General features: G+C 41.3%; 1 long non-coding RNA gene across 1 annotated transcript in view; it reads right to left on the reverse strand.

The window, feature by feature from the left end:
- LOC137525700 (uncharacterized) overlaps positions 1 to 10,275 on the reverse strand; it is a 150,786-nt gene extending 140,511 nt beyond the window's left edge. The window contains exon 1 of the long non-coding RNA XR_011022981.1: positions 10,100 to 10,275. This is a non-coding gene — a long non-coding RNA (uncharacterized lncRNA). The remainder of the gene's footprint in view (positions 1 to 10,099) is intronic.
- Positions 10,276 to 20,042: the final 9,767 nt, after the last annotated feature.

A 20,042-nucleotide genomic window follows, 5' to 3' on the forward strand; every position in this document is an offset into this window, starting at 1 on the left:
CAGCTGTTTCCTGATTATGTAGCCTGCAGACGGCGACGCAGATCTGCGTCGCTGGTCCTGCAGCTACCACTTTGCCGAAGCGCGTTATGAGTGCGCGGTCGGCAAGTGGTTAATCAGCCTCAAGTGCAGTATAGTTTTAACTACACGTGGTCCTGAAGCAATTCATTACTCTCGCCTTTAAGCTCCAGGGTCTTGAATAGTGTTGTTGTTTGGATTTACAAGTCAAATGCATGATAAATATCACTTGTTATGACCCACTTCTCATTCCATGCTCTGTAGAGCATTCACCTCAATTATAGAGGCAGTGACTGCCAAAGGAGGTTTCTGGAGTGTGTGGATGTGCAGTGGATGTACAGTGGATATTCCATTTTGGGCACCTGGGAACCCTTGAGCCTTTATTATAGACAGAATGTTAACTTTTTCTTTTGATCTCTACGTCTCTCTGCTCTAGAATCTTTATGCATTCAGTAAACTTTGCACTTTCACACTTTCATATGAGAAAAAAAATTAGAACTGCAGTAGATTAAATTACGTGACAACATTGTTCACACATTTCTTTTCTTCCTTTCTAAATATTTAGTTAGATTCCTTTTATAGCATAATTTTCATGCTCTGTAAGCCTCTTTACATGTTACCAGGCTGCACATCAGTCACCTTGATTATCATATGAATTAACAGGATTTATGTACTTTTTTTTTTCATACGTATGATTTTATGCATTGTCATATTATATTTTATTGCATCGTATGGAGGTAAGGTATGTAGGTAAGGTATGTCTTTAAGAGACATACCAAGACAGTACTACACCCACTGCAGGTGTAACTCAGAAGGGAGGGGTCTCAGGTATCTGAGTGTTTGTGTAACGATTGTGGAACTTTCCCCGTGATCAGCGCACAACGCGTGCGCTGACACAGCGGAAATCCTCCACAAGCGTATAATTTGCAGGAACCCAGCAAAAGGTGCTACGCACCCGTAGAGGGAAAATTCCTGTCGTCAGATGGCGCTGGGGAGTGCAGAGGAACCAATCCTCTGTACCTCCACAAATGCCAGACAGGAATTGTACAAAACGCAGAACGCAATCGCAAGAGAGGCGATTGTGAATGAGAATGAGCAAAGGGACAGGTTGTATGTGTGTGTGCCAATCCAGTCGCCACCCCGCAACCGCACACACACAACAGCAGATATGAAATAGTAACGCGATCGCGAGAGGTGCAATCGCCAGACAAGACACAAGGCAGATCAGAACAGAATACGAGGTTAGCAAAGGCACAGCAAATAATACAATGAGGAGATACGGAAAATAACAAATGCTAGCTAACCGCGAACACCGCACTCATTCGCAACAGTGCACGCGGTTATGCGCGGTCTCCACGTGATAAGCACAATAGAGACAAGCACGCCTAACTAACCATTAACAGACAAACATGAAACAGAGGACGCGAGCGCTTGCTTAACGGTTACCTCACCGAGCCTCCAGCAAGCGTAGCAGACAGACACACGAAAACAGGGACAAGCGAGAGATAGGATCCACAGCACTAGCAAAAAGTGGCAAGTGCGATCCAAGTACAGAGTAGCAGAACAGAAGGATCCCCAGCGCCAGCGAAAAGTGGCCAGCGCGATCCCAGAATACAGAACAGAAGGATCCCCAGCGCTAGCGAAAAGTAGCTAGCGCGATCCCAGGAGACAGAACAGAAGGATCCCCGGCGCTAGCAAAAAGTAGCTAGTGCGATCCCAGGAGACAGAACAGAAGAGATAGCTGGTAGCAACCGCTGCACCAGCTATACTCCAAGAACAGAGATCAGAACCATTTCCTGTCAACCACCATAGGGACAGGACAATGGCAAACATGCAAGACAAGACAGAACAGGCAATACAGATAATACAATCCTAACAGCACTAGGGAAATCTGCCTAGCGCAGATTTAGGAATTACTCTAAGCTGATGTTCAAACAGAGAGCAAGGCTGACACCCCACCAGGAGTGTTACATAGGACGAAATCCTTATGAACAGCGAAGCATTGTGGGAAAGACATAGTACTTATAGTACACGCCTCCAATGAATGTGGCCAGGCAATTTGCATGACAACATATGCAAATTCCTCTGCAAGCACAAGCTGCAAAACTGACAGAAGCTCTTCTTTCCAGAGTCCTGCAGCATGCAAACCTACACAATGGTCAACAGGCTGGCTGCCTGCACAGGCAGCTGAGCAAATCATCACAGTTTGTACTCAGATGCCAATTAAGCTATGACTAAGGACCCAGGAGGGTCAGAAACGCATCAGCTCTTCTCAATGTCACGTAACATTGCTGTAATTTTATCAATACCCAATAAAGGATTTGATGTTCTAAGGAGTGCAAAAAATTGTGCTTGAATATTACTTGTTATTAGTTCTGAAAACCTCAAATTTAAGAACAGCAATGTTTCCATAAAAATTAAGTAGGCCATCCCACTATGCCCTAGACCATAGTAAGAGCCAATCCGTAACTGGGATGAGTAGGGAATTCTGGAAACTATGCTTGTGGTTGCAGGCATTCTATTGAATGCCTGTTTTCTTGTCCCACCCAGGGGTGTAAATATAGCACCTATTTTCTAGTTTTGAATCTGTTTTTCAGTGATGCTACGGAAATTTGGGAGTGTTAGAATAACGGATTTGTGCTGTTGTGGGCCTTTTTTTTTTACTGTACTTGCAGCTTATTAAATCTCAGTACAAGCAAAGTTTTGTCATAAAGCTCTAAATTAAAGGATTTGCATCTTTTCTTTGTTTCACCTAAAGCCACATAAAGTGTATCTTACTCACCATTATTTTTAATAGCGCAAAGTTGCTCAGGATTTTGGTGGTGTTTCCATGCAATTTTATATTTTTTAGTATTTGTATTCTGTACTTGCTCTTCAAGGACCAAAAAAAGACAGTAGAAAGTTCTCCCACTTAAGTGGTGTTTACACATAGTTACATAGTTATTTTGGTTGAAAAAAGACCTAAGTCCACCGAGTTCAACCAGTACAAAGTACAACACCAGCCTGCTCCCTCACATATCCCTGTTGATCCAGAGGAAGGCGAAAAAACCCTTACAAGGCATGGTCCAATTAGCCCGAAAAATGGAAAAATTCCTTCCCGACTCCACATGGCAATCAGATAAAATCCCTGGATCAACATCATTAGGCATTACCTAGTAATTGTAGCCATGGATGTCTTTCAACGCAAGGAAAGCATCTAAGCCCTCTTTAAATGCAGGTATAGAGTTTGCCATAACAACTTCCCTTGGAAATGCATTCCACATCTTAATCACTCTTACTGTAAAGAACCCTTTCCTAAATAAATGGCTAAAACGTTTTTCCTACATGCACAGATCATGTCCTCTAGACCTTTGAGAAGGCCTAGGGACAAAAAGCTTATCCGCCAAGCTATTATATTGACCTCTGATGTATTTATACATGTTAATTAGATCTCCTCTATGGCGTCTTTTCTCTAGACTAATTAAACCCAGTTTATCTAACCTTTCTTGGTAAGCGAGACCTTCCATCCCACGTATCGATTTTGTTGCTCGTCTCTGCACCTGCTCTAAAACTGCAATATCTTTTTTGTAATGTGGTGTCCAGAACTGAATCCCATATTCCGAATGTGGCCTTACTAAAGAGGTTAACAGGGGCAATATTATGCTAGCATCTCGAGTTTTTATTTCCCTTTTAATGCATCCCAAAATTTTGTTAGCTTTAGCTGCAGCGGCTTGGCATTGAGTACGATTATTTAACTTGTTGTCGATGAGTACTCCTAAGTCCTTCTCCAAGTTTGATGTCTCCAACTGTATCCTATTTATTTTGTATGGTGCTAGACCATTGGTACGACCAAAATGCATGACTTATACATTAGGGTTGAGCAAGCACAGTTTCATGAGACCACAAACACTAGTTCACATGACATTCAAGGGTCCCAGAATATGCCACAGACCTGGACCCTTAAACCACCATAAGATACCTAGAGGGAGATACAGGTAAGCCCTGGAACCCTCACCACCAGGGGAATCATCCACACTGCCTCTAAACTGAATGCTGACTGCAAAACATGAAAAACAAATGCACACTCCCAGTTAGCACATTCCTACCTTTATCTGATTAGCAGGCAGCCTGTCAGCCAGTCAGGTGCAATGGTATACACCAGCATTGGCGAACCCTTGGCATGCGTGCCAGAACCGGCACGCGTAGCGGAATCTGCTGGCACGCCAACACTGCATGAACTGGCTGCAGCGTCTACTAGACGCCGCGCCAGTTCATAGCTCGCAGCCCCGCTCCAGCCTGCAGTCTCCCGGGAGGCAGAGCAGGGCTATGGAAAGATGACGTCCGAAGCCCTGTACTGGAGACTATTTGTGTCTCCAGTACAGGGCTTCAGGCGCCATCTTCCCGTAGCCCTGCTCTCTGTCTGTCAGCGCAGGAGATATGCAGGAAGATCGTCTGGGGAGCTGCGCGCCAGAGGCCGACCGGCAGAGGAGACTTCTGTTAGGTGAGTACATACCTTTTTTTGCAGGTGAAATGTTGCCCACTGCATTTATATTCTGGTGAAATGTGGCCCACTGTGTTTATTTTCTGGTGAAATGTGGCCTACATTGCGTTATTTTCTGCTGAAATGTGGCCCACTGCATTTATTTTCTGGTGAAATGTTGCCCACTGCTATTATTTTCTGGTGAAATGCTGCCCACTACATTTATTTTCTGGTGAAATGCTGCCCACTGCGTTTATTTTCTGGTGAAATGTGGCCCACTTTGTTTATTTTCTGGTGAAATGTGGCCCACTGCATTTATTTTCAGGTGAAATGTGGCCCACTGCATTTATTTCCTGGTGAAATGTAGCCCACTACGTTTATTTTCTGCTGAAATGTGGCCCACTGTGTTTATTTTCAGGTGAAATGTTGCCCACATTGCGTTATTTTTTGGTGAAATGTGGCCCACTGTGTTTATTTTCTGGTGAAATGTGGCCCACTGTGTTTATTTTCTGGTGAAATGTGACCCACTGTGATTATTTTCTGGTGAAATGTGGGCCACATTGCGTTATTTTCTGGTGAAATGTGGCCCACTGTGTTTATTTTCTGGCAAAATGTGGCTCACTGTGTTTATTTTCTGATGAAATGCAGCCCACATTGCGTTAATTTTTTGCTGAAATGTTGCCCACTGTGTTTATTTTCTGGTGAAATGTTGCCCACTGTGTTTATTTTCTGGTGAAATGTTGCCCACTGTGTTTATTTTCAGGTGAAATGTGGCCCACTGCGTTTATTTTCTGCTGAAATGTGGCCCATTGAGTTTATTTTCTGGTGAAATATTGCCCACATTGCGTTATTTTCTGCTGAAATGTGGCCCACTGCATTTATTTTCTGGTGAAATGTTGCCCACATTGTGTTATTTTCTGCTGAGATGTGTCCCACTGCATTTATTTTCTGTTGAAATGTGGCCCACTGCGTTTATTTTCTCCTGAAATGTTGCCCACATTGCTTTATTTTCTGGTGAAATGTGGCCCACTGCGTTTTTTTTCTGGTGAAATGTGGCCCACATTGTGTTATTTTCTGCTGAAATGCTGCCCACTGCATTTATTTTCTGCTGAAATGTTACCAACATTGCATTATTTTCTGCTGAAATGTTGCCCACATTGCTTTATTTTCTGCTGAAATGTGACCCACTGCATTTATTTTCTGGTGAAATGTTGCCCACATTGTGTTATTTTCTGCTGAGATGTGTCCCACTGCATTTATTTTCTGTTGAAATGTGGCCCACTGCGTTTATTTTCTCCTGAAATGTTGCCCACATTGCTTTATTTTCTGGTGAAATGTGGCCCACTGCGTTTTTTTTCTGGTGAAATGTGGCCCACATTGTGTTATTTTCTGCTGAAATGCTGCCCACTGCATTTATTTTCTGCTGAAATGTTACCAACATTGCATTATTTTCTGCTGAAATATTGCCCACATTGCTTTATTTTCTGCTGAAATGTGGCCCACTGCATTTATTTTCTGGTGAAATGTTGCCCACATTGTGTTATTTTCTGCTGAGATGTGTCCCACTGCATTTATTTTCTGTTGAAATGTGGCCCACTGCGTTTATTTTCTCCTGAAATGTTGCCCACATTGCTTTATTTTCTGGTGAAATGTGGCCCACTGCGTTTTTTTTCTGGTGAAATGTTGCCCACATTGTGTTATTTTCTGCTGAAATGTGGCCCACTGCATTTATTTTCTGGTGAAATGTTGCCCACTGCTATTATTTTCTGGTGAAATGCTGCCCACTACATTTATTTTCTGGTGAAATGCTGCCCACTGCGTTTATTTTCTGGTGAAATGTGGCCCACTTTGTTTTGTTTTCTGGTGAAATGTGGCCCACTGCATTTATTTTCAGGTGAAATGTGGCCCACTGCATTTATTTCCTGGTGAAATGTAGCCCACTACGTTTATTTTCTGCTGAAATGTGGCCCACTGTGTTTATTTTCAGGTGAAATGTTGCCCACATTGCGTTATTTTTTGGTGAAATGTGGCCCACTGTGTTTATTTTCTGGTGAAATGTGGCCCACTGTGTTTATTTTCTGGTGAAATGTGACCCACTGTGATTATTTTCTGGTGAAATGTGGGCCACATTGCGTTATTTTCTGGTGAAATGTGGCCCACTGTGTTTATTTTCTGGCAAAATGTGGCTCACTGTGTTTATTTTCTGATGAAATGCAGCCCACATTGCGTTAATTTTTTGCTGAAATGTTGCCCACTGTGTTTATTTTCTGGTGAAATGTTGCCCACTGTGTTTATTTTCAGGTGAAATGTGGCCCACTGCGTTTATTTTCTGCTGAAATGTGGCCCATTGAGTTTATTTTCTGGTGAAATATTGCCCACATTGCGTTATTTTCTGCTGAAATGTGGCCCACTGCATTTATTTTCTGGTGAAATGTTGCCCACATTGTGTTATTTTCTGCTGAGATGTGTCCCACTGCATTTATTTTCTGTTGAAATGTGGCCCACTGCGTTTATTTTCTCCTGAAATGTTGCCCACATTGCTTTATTTTCTGGTGAAATGTGGCCCACTGCGTTTTTTTTCTGGTGAAATGTGGCCCACATTGTGTTATTTTCTGCTGAAATGCTGCCCACTGCATTTATTTTCTGCTGAAATGTTACCAACATTGCATTATTTTCTGCTGAAATATTGCCCACATTGCTTTATTTTCTGCTGAAATGTGACCCACTGCATTTATTTTCTGGTGAAATGTTGCCCACATTGTGTTATTTTCTGCTGAGATGTGTCCCACTGCATTTATTTTCTGTTGAAATGTGGCCCACTGCGTTTATTTTCTCCTGAAATGTTGCCCACATTGCTTTATTTTCTGGTGAAATGTGGCCCACTGCGTTTTTTTTCTGGTGAAATGTGGCCCACATTGTGTTATTTTCTGCTGAAATGCTGCCCACTGCATTTATTTTCTGCTGAAATGTTACCAACATTGCATTATTTTCTGCTGAAATATTGCCCACATTGCTTTATTTTCTGCTGAAATGTGGCCCACTGCATTTATTTTCTGGTGAAATGTTGCCCACATTGTGTTATTTTCTGCTGAGATGTGTCCCACTGCATTTATTTTCTGTTGAAATGTGGCCCACTGCGTTTATTTTCTCCTGAAATGTTGCCCACATTGCTTTATTTTCTGGTGAAATGTGGCCCACTGCGTTTTTTTTCTGGTGAAATGTTGCCCACATTGTGTTATTTTCTGCTGAAATGCTGCCCACTGCATTTATTTTCTGCTGAAATGTTACCAACATTGCATTATTTTCTGCTGAAATGCTGCCCACATTGCTTTATTTTCTGCTGAAATGTGGCCCACTGCATTTATTTTCTGGTGAAATGTGGCCCACTGTGCTTATTTTCTGGTGAAATGTTGCCCACATTGTGTTATTTTCTGCTGAAATGCTGCCCACTGCATTTATTTTCTGCTGAAATGTTGCCCACTGCATTTATTTTCTGCTGAAATGTTGCCCACTGCAATATTTTCTGCTGAAATGTTGCTCACATTGCGTGATTTTCTGCTGAAATGTTACCAACATTGCATTATTTTCTGCTGAAATGTTGCTCACATTGCGTTTATTTTCTGGTGTCTGGGGTAACTGTTGTTGCATTTATTATTTAATGGTCATAGTTGGCTATATTTGCTGCTTTGGGGTTACGGCGGGTATACTAATAAATAGCATCACACAGTTTCTGCACACCCATGATGCGAATCCTTGTTTCACCACATCATGGTGGAAACACTGCTTTCTTATGCCTCGCTGTTACATCATTACGTTAGCTCCGCCCACACAATGTCATGGCCATGCCCATTTTTCAAAGTGGCACGCTGCGCGCGCCGCAGCTCCCCCATTGGCACTTAGTGACAAATAAGTCGATGTTAGGTCGCAGTTTGGGCACTCAGCCTCTGAAAGGTTAGCTATCACTGCTCTAAGCTATCATGAGTATCTAAAGATGTTGCAGTCAATAGTTAACTGTCCTTCAGGCTGGGGATAAGACCCTTTTGTCAACTACAAAAAGAAAAATCTAAGCACAATGTTAATTAAGAAATATGCTATGCTATTTAGAAGAATAGGAGTTTGAGGCTAGACTGTAAACAAAAAAGTACATCAAACAGAGTGCCATTGCAATGGCAGTGAATAAGTAAAATTTGAACTTCTAGAAATGTTCATAGCCGGCTATAAAATGAAATTGAAAGATGATTTTGAATACATTTTTAAATCACAAAATGATTCATGTAGCACTGACAGGTTTATCTTATATTTGTTTAGCTGAAGTGTAATGCCATTTTACACAGTGATACTGTTACAACCTTGCTGTATGCTGGGCTGCTTTTTTATGTGGTCTCGGGTGTTCTTTAAACCACAGCTTGGACTCAATTAGCAAGCAAGATGCTCATTAAGAGTGTGGGAACGCTCAATAAAGTTTGCCCTTCAATGTATAAGACAGTGTTTTTTAATCAGTACTAACTGACATAGGTAATCCAAAGCAAGATGCTGATTAATGATAAATACGATATTTCATTTCTAATTAGTAAAGGTTCTGAAACAGGCTTAGCCAAAAGCGTATTATTAAACAGGATGACGCAAATGATGTATTTGTTTATTCAAATGTGAAATTGCAAATTGTTTACTTTCTTCCTGAAATTACACGTTATATGCCTGTCTTAGGAAAATTGTCTTTTATATTTGGAGCAGCATTGAATTGCAAAATAGCCTCTGATCCTGTGCTGAAAGCCCTATTTATGCCAAGAAGATAAGATAACCTGCGCAAGCAGAATGCTCTGTAATTGTATACTGCATATTAAAATGCATTAGCTCTATCTCAACAATTTACACTTGCTGAATAAGAAAATATGTTTTAATAGAGGTGACAATGACAAATTAGATAAGGGTACGTTTCTTGCATGACAGCATTTTCCCACAGCATATGTTCTCAGAAATAAGGGTTATTACAGAAAGGAGAAAAAAACACACTAATAATCAGATAGACAGTTTCACAAGCAGGAATTGTGTACCATATGCTTCTCCATTTGTGTCAAAGGTGATGTGACAGTAATTTGTAAACATGTTAAAAAATATAATTCTTTGTCATTTTCCTCACTGCAGCTGCACACCTTAGAGAGACCAGTCACAACATGTCAGCTTGAAAAATATAATTAACTCTTGACAATATTAGCTAAAATGAATATTGCATTACATAATATATAGATTGGTCAATGAGATGGTGCATAAATAAGCCACAATTTAGCCATCATAAGTAAGGATGAGTGAGAACGCCTCCGGCAGTCTCGTGAGAATTTCCTTGCATTTCAGGTTCCACATTTTTTTTTTGTTTTTCAGTTTTGTGATTTGCAATGAACTCAATGGCACCAAATGTAACAATTAATAGCAAAGTCCATATCTCCCATATATGCGATAATCACAATTGCTACATATGTTAAGGTGAACAGTGGGAACAAGGGATTTTTTTTTCAAGGACTTTGTAGTTTTTGAATGTCGTTAAATGACTGGTAATGTAAGGAAACCCTGGAGTCTGCACCGACGTTTTAGAGGGCAAAAACCAGGGGAGAAACATATATACTATACCTGGCGCATCCATGGTGAAGGGCATCTTGTGGATTATATGCCCCCTTTGTACATCATGCCCCCTTGTACCTCTTGTGTCTCCCCTTGTCCTCTGTTTCATGTGGTGCAAATAAAGATAGCACAAATGACTACTGTGCAGGAGCCATGTTATTAACAGAATGACCAGTAACATAAATAACAGTAATTACAGGAAACAGGAAGTAAACCCCACAGTCATATATCATAGACTTGTACTTACACAAACATAACATCCATAACATCTTCCCCTTTTTAGTGTTTATAAATGAACATTCTAAATTTGAAGAGACATAACAATAATGCATTCTATATTCTATAGATTAAGGCTACTTTCCCACCAAGACGTTGCGTTTTAGGAGACGTTATGGTCGCATAACGTGCCCCTAACGCAACGCATGGTGGTGTTGAAGTTGGACGTCAGATTGAGCTGCGTTATGCAGCTCTCAAAGCAGCCGCTCCAGGTTAGTGATAGGAAGTCCGGATCTTTTTAAGGACTCGGATCATTTGAACCGGATCATTAAAAAGATCCGGATCTTTGAACCGAATCATTTGATTCATTTTACTAGGGAAGCAGACTGGGTGAAATGACTAGCAGGACAGGACTTTCCCTGTACTGTACATTCTGTATGTTCCTGTTTCTTCCAGACAGACATCCACTGTGAACCGAATCTTTCATTGTGATGATCTGGATGATTCGACTCACAAAAAAGATCCGGATCAAATGAACGATTCTTCATGATCCGGACAACACTACAGTCCTACCACGAGTCACCACAGTGCAGTGAATATTACATAGCCATGTGGCTGGCCGCAGAGGAGGAGGGGAGACCTCCTCCTCCAACATTACTGAGCATGTGCAAACAGTCTAACGTGGCTTAGCCGAGTATATCGTACAGCATGCAGCACTTTGTTTAAACGTGCTGCGTTACTATGTAACGCAACGTGTGCACTGTGAACAGCACATTGATTTTACAGTGCTGCGAGTTAGGCTGCGTTACTGGCTGCTGTAACGTGGGACTTTAACGCCCCACTGTGAAACCAGCCTAAGTCTAATAGGTGGTTTTGAGCATCTGCAACTACGGGTGACAATTGTCCCTGGTACACAAAGTCCTTTAGTCCTCTTGGAAGTTTCTGGGCTCTTCTCATCTCCTGCTGACATACTCCACGTTTGACTGCTGGTAGGTGTACTAGCTTGCTCAGGACTGTCAGTACCATTGGTCTGAGGCACCCCTTCTATACATTCCTCACAGTCAAGGGGCACGTTTGTCCCTGTTGTACTAACAGAGTCTGGCTTATCAGTAGGGTATTGTGATGTAGGTTTCTCTGCCACTCGTAAATCCATACGATTGCGACGATAAAGAGTTCCGTCAATGTCCACAAGATATTAGCGTAGTGCAACTTTTTGCAAACAAGTACCCATTCTCCAACGGCCCGTTCGATCCCCAGGTAAAGGTTTCATACGGATTTGTTCTCCAATATTCAACTCCGGCAAATTCCTGGCCAATGTATCATAACGACCCTTTGACATTTGTCTCTTAAATCGTAACTTTTCTGCAACACCTTGTACGACACAAGGTTCCAAAAGCTTATTTGCTGCCGGTAAGGAGGTCTTTAACCTCCTTGACATCAGTCTTTGTGCTGGACTACTATCCATGCCTTCGGTAGGAGTGTTTGTCCAATGCAGAAGGGCCTTCCACGAGTCTTTACCATCACTGTATGCTTTCTTGCATAAGTTCTTAACAATCTTTATAGCTACTTCAGCTTTCCCATTCGCCTGTGGATGATGTGGCGATGAAGTAATATGCTCGAACTCCCATTCATTGGCAAATCTTCTAAATTGCAGGCTTGAATACTGAGGGCCATTATCAGAGATCACTTTATCTGATTGGCCATAACGGGCAAACTGAGACTTGCATCGCTTAATTGTGGTTTCAGTGGACAAATCAGGAAGAAGATCTATTTCCCAGAAGTCTGAATAATGGTCAACTAATAACAGGTATTCTTTGCCAGCGTAGTTGAACAAGTCCATACTGATGATTTGCCATGGACGTGTCGGAATCTCATGAGACATCACAGTTTCCTTCTATTGTAAGTGGGCATAATCATTGCAGGTAGGACAATTACTGACAAAATCTTTGATTTCACCTTGCATGTTAGGCCAGTAAAGCATATCACAAGCTTGTCTGTAGCATGCTTCACCTCCAATGTGGCTGGAGTGTATGCATAATAACATCGCTGCTCTCAGTGACTTCGGCACTATGACCCTTGAACCCTTGTACAAGATACCATTTTGTACACTGATCTCATCTCTGAAGAACCAATATTCCCATACAGTTGCAGGAACTGCCTCCTTATCATCTGGCCACCCACTCAAGACAACAGACTTTAGAACTTATAACGTTGTGTCACCATCAGTGTGCTGCATGAGTTGCTGTAGGCGCTGAGCGGTGACATTAAGATAGTCCGCTTGATACTTCTGACACCATGTTTCATGTGGTGTAAATAAAGACAGCACAAATGACTACAGTGCAGGAGCCATGTTATTAGAAGAATAACCAGTAACATAAATAACAGTAATTACTGGAAACAGGAAACAGGAAGTAAACCCCACAGTCATATATCATAGAGTTGTACTTGCACAAACATAACATCCATAACAATAATAATCATAATCTGTCACACTTGTGTCCTCCTGTGTCCACCATGTGTCTGCCTCTGTCCTCCTTGTGTCTTCCTCTATGCCCCTTTGTGTCCCCTTGTGTTCTCCTCTATGCCCCTTTGTGTCCCCGTGTCCTCTGTATGGGCACAGTACAGGGAGTCCCTGACATTGCGGCAGGTTGGAGGTTTGTATTGGCAGGCGTTCACAAGTCAGGAACTCCCTACATTTGGACTATAAGATGCAGTGACTTTTTTCTCCCACTTTTGGGGGAGAAAAAGTGAGTTTTATAGTCCAAAAAACACAGTATATTTTCCTCTACTAATGGTGGCCATACATGGCACAATTTTTTCATCCAATCTTACCATTTCTATGTAGTATAAGGGTAAATTAAGTGAATATACTGAAAGGATAATTTAGGCAGTTCCCTTATATTATATAGAAATGGTAAGATTGGATGAAAAAATGTACCATGTATGGCCACCATTATATTCATTGATAGTAGGATCTATTTAGGGGGCCTATGCAATTCAAAAACTTTCCAGTGATAAGCCCTGGTGAGTTCTAAGATTAGGCTATAGGATGGTAACCTAATTTAATTCCATTTAGCAACCCCCCAGGCAAGAAATAACTTGTGCGATATAATCACCCAGCAAGTTCTCTTCCCCCTATGAAACTGTTAATATCGCCTTTTTTAGTTAATATCATGTTTCCCTTAAAGGGAAGGTTCAAGCAAAATAAAAAAATTAGTTTCACTTACCTGGGGCTTCTACCATCCCCATGCAGCCATCCTGTGCCCTCGTAGTCACTCACTGCTGCTCCAGTCCCCCGCTGTCAGGTTGCCGACCTCGGAGGTCGGCGGGCCGCATTGCGTACATTTTTACGCATTCCCGCTAGTGCAGGAACATTAACACATACATTTTTACGCATTACTGGTTCTATGCGTAAATTTTTACGCATTGAACCAGTAATGCGTAAAAATGTATGTGTTAATGTTCCTGCACTAGTGGGAATGCATAAAAATGTACGCAATGCGGCCCGCCGACCTCCGAGGTCGACAAGCTGCCAGCGGGGGACTGGAGCAGCAGTGAGTGACTATGAGGGCACAGGATGGCTGCATGGGGCTGGTAGAAGCCCCAGGTAAGTGAAACTCATTTTTGTATTTTGCTTGAACCTTACCCTTAAAAACATAAGCAAGAACATTTCACTTGCTCATACAGTTGCAGTTTTTGTCCATGGTGTGAGAGCTTGCACTGGTTTACTTTATACTGCCTTTCTTCTTCCTTTTCTCATCACTTCACCTCTTTTCTTCCCACCCTACTTTGCACCCGCATCTGCCTATTTATGTTTTCTCCATGTTGACCACCCTCTCCTGTTTGCCATTTCTCACCTTTTTCTCCCCGCCCATCACTCCTTTTCCTTCATACATCTACTTCCTTACCTCTCTGTCACCTAGTTCTTTCATCCCCATTTCCATACCTTTCCCATCCCATGCCCTTCAGCTCCCCTTTCACTCTTCACTTTCACTTCTAATTTTCTGCAAAGATGTATCAATTATTAGGAGCATGCTGAACAATGATGATCTTTATACAGATCTTTATACAGGAATAGAAAACATTTCTACGGATTCACAAACTTTTCATACAAATTTGCCTGTCAGAACATCTATTGAGAAAATGCAACTTCCCTTACAGAACATTCACCAGATTTAGTTCTTTTAAAGGAAAATGAAGGTAGCCTTGAGTCAGTTTATCCCCCCCCCATTCATGAGGTGGTTCAATCATTTGCATACATGTATTTTAATTACTATTACCCCTCGTAGCAGCATGGAGCGAGAAGTAATTTGGGGTCTGGCTATTGCTGGCACACAAATTACACACTAATTACACTGCTGCATGGTCATAGACATAATAACATAATGTCTATGGAGGGACTCAGGTCAGGTGCAGCATCGTGAAGAGAGCGCACCGAAATGGTGATGTTTGTCAACTACATTTGCACTGACTTTAGAGTGGGAGCAGACACTCTTCTAAAAAACATACACACATAGTCAGCTGAGGTGGCCAATAATGACTGCCTCTGCCGTGAATGTAGCCTGTGTACAGTGGCTCTTGATCCCCTTCAGCACATTAGTAAGCCATCTGCTTGGTGGATCGACTTACCCGATTGCTGGCTAAGGGCATTGGTCTACCCATACACATACAATCCAATCTGTACTCGACCCTTACTGGAAGGAATTTTCAGCAATTTATTTCCATGTTTAAGCGGTGATACCGCAAAACAGGAAAGCACAACATTTTATGCTACATGACCTTTGTCAAGGGCATCGGTCTACCCACTCACCCCACCTGCCCACAGAATGCCTCACTAACCTGAAGGCTAGCAACATTTCTTTACAGCTTTGACTAAAACTGTCACCTGAGGGATTGAATCCTGGTACCTCCTGGGCAACGGTCCTTATATGGGTGTGTGATGCTTAAAGGGTTAGTTGATCTGCCCATATCTTTGATAAGTTCAATATACAATACAGACGTTTCTCATATGAGACAAACCATCCTACTGAATCCTATGCACATTAATTACAATACAGCAGCTGGTTCTTCTTCAAAGTTTTTAAAAATTAAGCTCAGATAGCTACATTTCTGATGATGTGCATTTGTGTATATTTGTATCAATTAAAGTCTGTTTCGATCAGTTTTCCATCCATTTTCATCAGCTTTCCTATTGCTTCTATCAGTTTTCTATGCTTCCATGAAAAATGAACAAAAAGCATAAATCACAAAATTCAAAAGATGAAAATGGATGACAATGGAGCGTTAAATATCCATCTGAATGCAGAAATTCAAATACTAGCAATATCTGATTTTCTTCGGTTCATGATGGATGTTTGGATCAAACTTTAGGGGACCTGGATTTGATTGCCACCACTAGTTGTCAGCTTCCACCATGAAAGATTTGCTGACAGTGAAATAAATTGCATTGAGAAGTAGAGCAAACAAATTTGAAGGAATCTTGATTTATATAGAGTTTTCCACTTAATATAATAGTTAAATGTGTTATGTGAAAGAAAACTGTATTGGATTCAGACTTTGGTTGAAGGTAGCCAGGAAACATGACGTCTTTTCAAATTTTCTTTTCTTTTTATTTTCAGCAGCACAATGAACAGACATGGATGGTTCTGATGGAATGGTCTGACAACCATTCATTTTTGTGCACACACTTATATAGCATCAATCAATCAATCAATCAATCAATCAATCAATCCATCCATCATTTATTTACAGAATACATACATAAAACATACCACTTAAATGAAACATAGATAAAAACATTACATTTACCAACCCTAATTGGTTTGACTCATTTGGCACATTGGTTCAACCCATTGGAAATTAACACCACCATATATGGCAATGTTTTGACAAGTCACCTTGAAACTGTGAGATCACCTGAGTTTCAGCTGTTTGCATGGAGGGACAAATTCCACGTGGGACATCCAATATTTGCTGATGCGAGCAAGAAGTGTTTTATACCATAGTTAAAATTAAAGGGACATTCTATATTACAAGTCTTGTCTACAATGTGTTCTTCCTTAGAGTATTGCAACAATACAACTCATTCTAAAAAAAATGCAGCCATGGCTGAAGGCAACAACACAGTCAATTTGATATGAGCGCACCAGGTCCTGTTTAACTGAAAAATAACACTGACCTCTAAATTTACAACAAAGTGTATGAATGGCAGCACAGAGCTCAGAAAATGGGACTAGCAACTTAAGGAGAGAGGAGAGAGTGGGGTGTAGCAGAGCACAAAGCAGGAACTGATGCTGACGCACAAAATATGGGAAGGAGAAAAGGCAAGCAGAGCCCTGAGTAGATATTAACAGTGACAATGAAAGAGGGAGAAAAGATCAGAAATGCCGATTTCCAATACCATGAAAATTCCAATCCGCGGATTTCCATTTTCCGTTTTCCGATTTCTGAGTAGTGTTTTTTTGTCATTTTTTTGCATTCTCTGATTTGCTAAATACTTCCGAGTTGACTTTGCATTCTCTGATTGGTCCAATGCTTCCAAGTTCTGTGATCGGGCTTAAATTACCAAGTCGCAGTATTTCAGCACAAATCTGATCAGAAATGCAGAAATTTAAAATCTGCTAAATCCGAATGAGCATCCCTTGAGCAGACCACAGGGATGATAGAGTTGAAAAGCGCATAGGATGTGTTTTAGACTTTCATAGTATATAAGGAGTGTAATTTTGTTTGTGTAATTATGGTTATTGGACCTGCAGCACCTGGTTACAATTTTTTTTTTTTTGGGGGGGGGGGGGGCAACATGAGACCCAAGGTTATCCTTGGCTGCTATCCTAATTGATATAGCAATGATAGGGGTATCAAAGGGAATATGAACACATATGGCTTAATATACAAAACAAACCTGTCCTAAAGGAGACTTGTAAATGGTGTGGGCATTTGGAGGCGGTAGCAGGCATTAATTACCTTCAGAAGGCTGCTTCCTAGCCTGCCGTGTGTATGCGGTCTTCCATCTTCAGCATCTCTGCTGCAGCTGCTTCTGTCTGAGGTGCCAGCGGCTGCAGGAGTACACGACCCTGGCTGCCGGAGTGCATGTTGGGAGATGTAGCACATCACTCTGCAGCATGGAGGACAGCATATACATAATGAAATACCTACCACTCCCCCCATCCCCATCCCAATATACCATTTACGAACCTCCCTTCAGGGTTCAATTTGTATATTGTAAGCAATATGTGTTTAGATTTATTTAGGGTAAATATGTGTATTACTTACTTTACTAATTTAGAGCCATCTTCTTATATGAAAAGTGAGTCAGTCTGTCTTCTAATCTTTACTCATATACTTAATAAATGTTTTCACCTTCTCACTTTATAAAAGTACTGCTTGAGGAAAATACTCTACCTGAAAAAAACTGGGATTACTGAGTTTATACAGACTAAAAGATTTATACTGTGGGAAATGCATATTTTTTTCTGTTGTATATTAAATGAATGATTATGGTAGGTAATATATATTATAACATTATATACTATTATGGCCCTAAATATAAAATATTATGGATTATGGGCACAGATTTTTGACTAGTTGGATTCATTTTTTTCATTAGTTGAATTAATTTCCAAACTGCATAAAGATGTCATAACAATGATTGAGCAGGTCATGTTTCAGGATCATATGTCAATCCCAATGTAATAGTGGATAGATGTCGAGAAGTTAGCTGACGCTCAAGTATCAGTGTCAAGTATTATAGTGGCAAGTGGCAGCTATGATTGACAGTGTCAAGTTCAAGTCATCAGCATGTGTATTATCAAGTGAAATGGGTTCAGGTTGTAAAGTGGTCACAGTCATTAATGGAGTGCTGTCTCTCCTTCAGAAATCAACCTCAAGTGTTAGTAAAAGGGCTAATTCAGGGAAGCTGTTCATTAGCAAAGGTAGATATTTAACACTGGGATGGCTGTACTGTACATGGAAATTATATAGTGTACAAATGTATGTGTCATTTGCTGATGTTCTGGAATCTGCGAGTTACTATGTTCTGAAGAACTACTGTATGCCACCAATTAAAGGTAATGATTTACAATAGCTATTAGCTGATGGATTTAATACTAAAGTCATTTGCAATTGATGGATAAACATTAAGAATTTATCATAGATTAACAAATGTAAAAATAACATTTCTGGTCACAAATTAGTAGACGTTAAAGTGGACCTAAACTCTTGCACAGGACAGAAGGAAAAACAGAGAGAAGTGCCCCCTGTATAATTCGAGAGTTTATCCTGTCTAATTCCCTCTCATCTTTGACTAATCTCAACTGTAATTTGATCTCTCAGCTATGTCAGCTGGCTGCCTTGGCAGCACAGCTAATTTGTAAACACAGGATGTCAACCCTTTATCTGCTTCCATGAAAGCTGGAAGTAAACACAGGGCAGATTTATTTCCTGATTTGTATCAGTTGTAACAAATGTTTTTTTAACTTCTTCCGGACCGACGCAGTACAAATCTACATCGGGCAGGGGGCGCTGCGGTTCTGACTGGACGTAGCCTCTACGTCCCATTCACCGCGCGTCTCTGCCATTCCCGCCGCTCTCACCGCTTTCTCCCCGCCGCAATTTGCTCGCCCTGCCATCTCTATGATGGCAGAGCATTGTGAGCCGGGCAGGAGCCGTTTTCATTGGCTCCTGGCCCTGTCATTACTGTAAGCCGTTCCCATTGGCTTACATTGAGTGACAGGGTCAGGAGCCAATGAAAGCGGCTCCTGACCGGTGCACAGCGCTCTGCCTGCAGCAGGGACAGAGCAGGGTGACCGGCGAGAGTGGCGGATTTTTGCGGTGATTCTTCAGTATGCAGCGTTTTAGTGTACCAGCAGCCTCTGGTCCTTATTGTTAAAATCGCTCAAAAGTAAATATACTGCGTTAGGGGACATCTCCTATTATCCTCTGTCACAATTTTGCTGCTCCCCGCCGCATTAAAAGTAGTCAAAAACAGTTTGTTTATAAACAAACAAAATGGCCACCAAAACAGGAAGTAGGTTGATGTACAGTATGTCCACACATAGAAAATACATCCATACACAAGCAGGTACAGCCTTCCTTTTGAATCTCAAGAGATCACTTGTGTGTTTACCTTCTGTCCCCCTGCAGCTCTCATCCACTGAATACTAGTGACAGGCTGTGAGGCTGATCGTTTCTTCCTGCAGACAGCTCTGCCCTGTCTGTAATTCCTCAGTATGTGTCAGCCAGCTCCTTTCACAGCCTAACAGAGGAGGATTTTTATCCAGCTCTCTTTCACTGATAAGCTTGGCTTATGTAAATAACACAAACACTGGAGTGTGCATAGAGGGGCCTGGAGAGGGGTGTGCATAACAGATCAGCACGAAAGAGTTGGCAGCCTTTCAGACACAGGGCGACAAGTCCGACAGGGGAAAGATACATTGATTTATTACAGAGACGGTGATAGTAGAAAGTGCTGCAGTAAGCCAGAGCACATTAGAATAGGTTTAGGAACTTGTAGGATGGTAGAAAAAAGGATGACATTTTTGTTACAGAGTCTCTTTAAGGGGGGCTGCTGGTACCGAAGTGGTTAAAGGTTATTATGCTGTTGTTTGTTTGTTTTTAGAGCAGAGAGGAAGGTCAGGTCCACTTTAAAGTCTTCTATGTGTTATTTAAATGATAAAAGGTATTGATCTTATCTTGAGGTTAATCAGAAGTGTTTTTGTGAAAAGGAATATTTTTCAAG

This window comes from Hyperolius riggenbachi, chromosome 1 (assembly GCF_040937935.1).
Source record: "Hyperolius riggenbachi isolate aHypRig1 chromosome 1, aHypRig1.pri, whole genome shotgun sequence".
NCBI lineage: Eukaryota > Metazoa > Chordata > Amphibia > Anura > Hyperoliidae > Hyperolius > Hyperolius riggenbachi.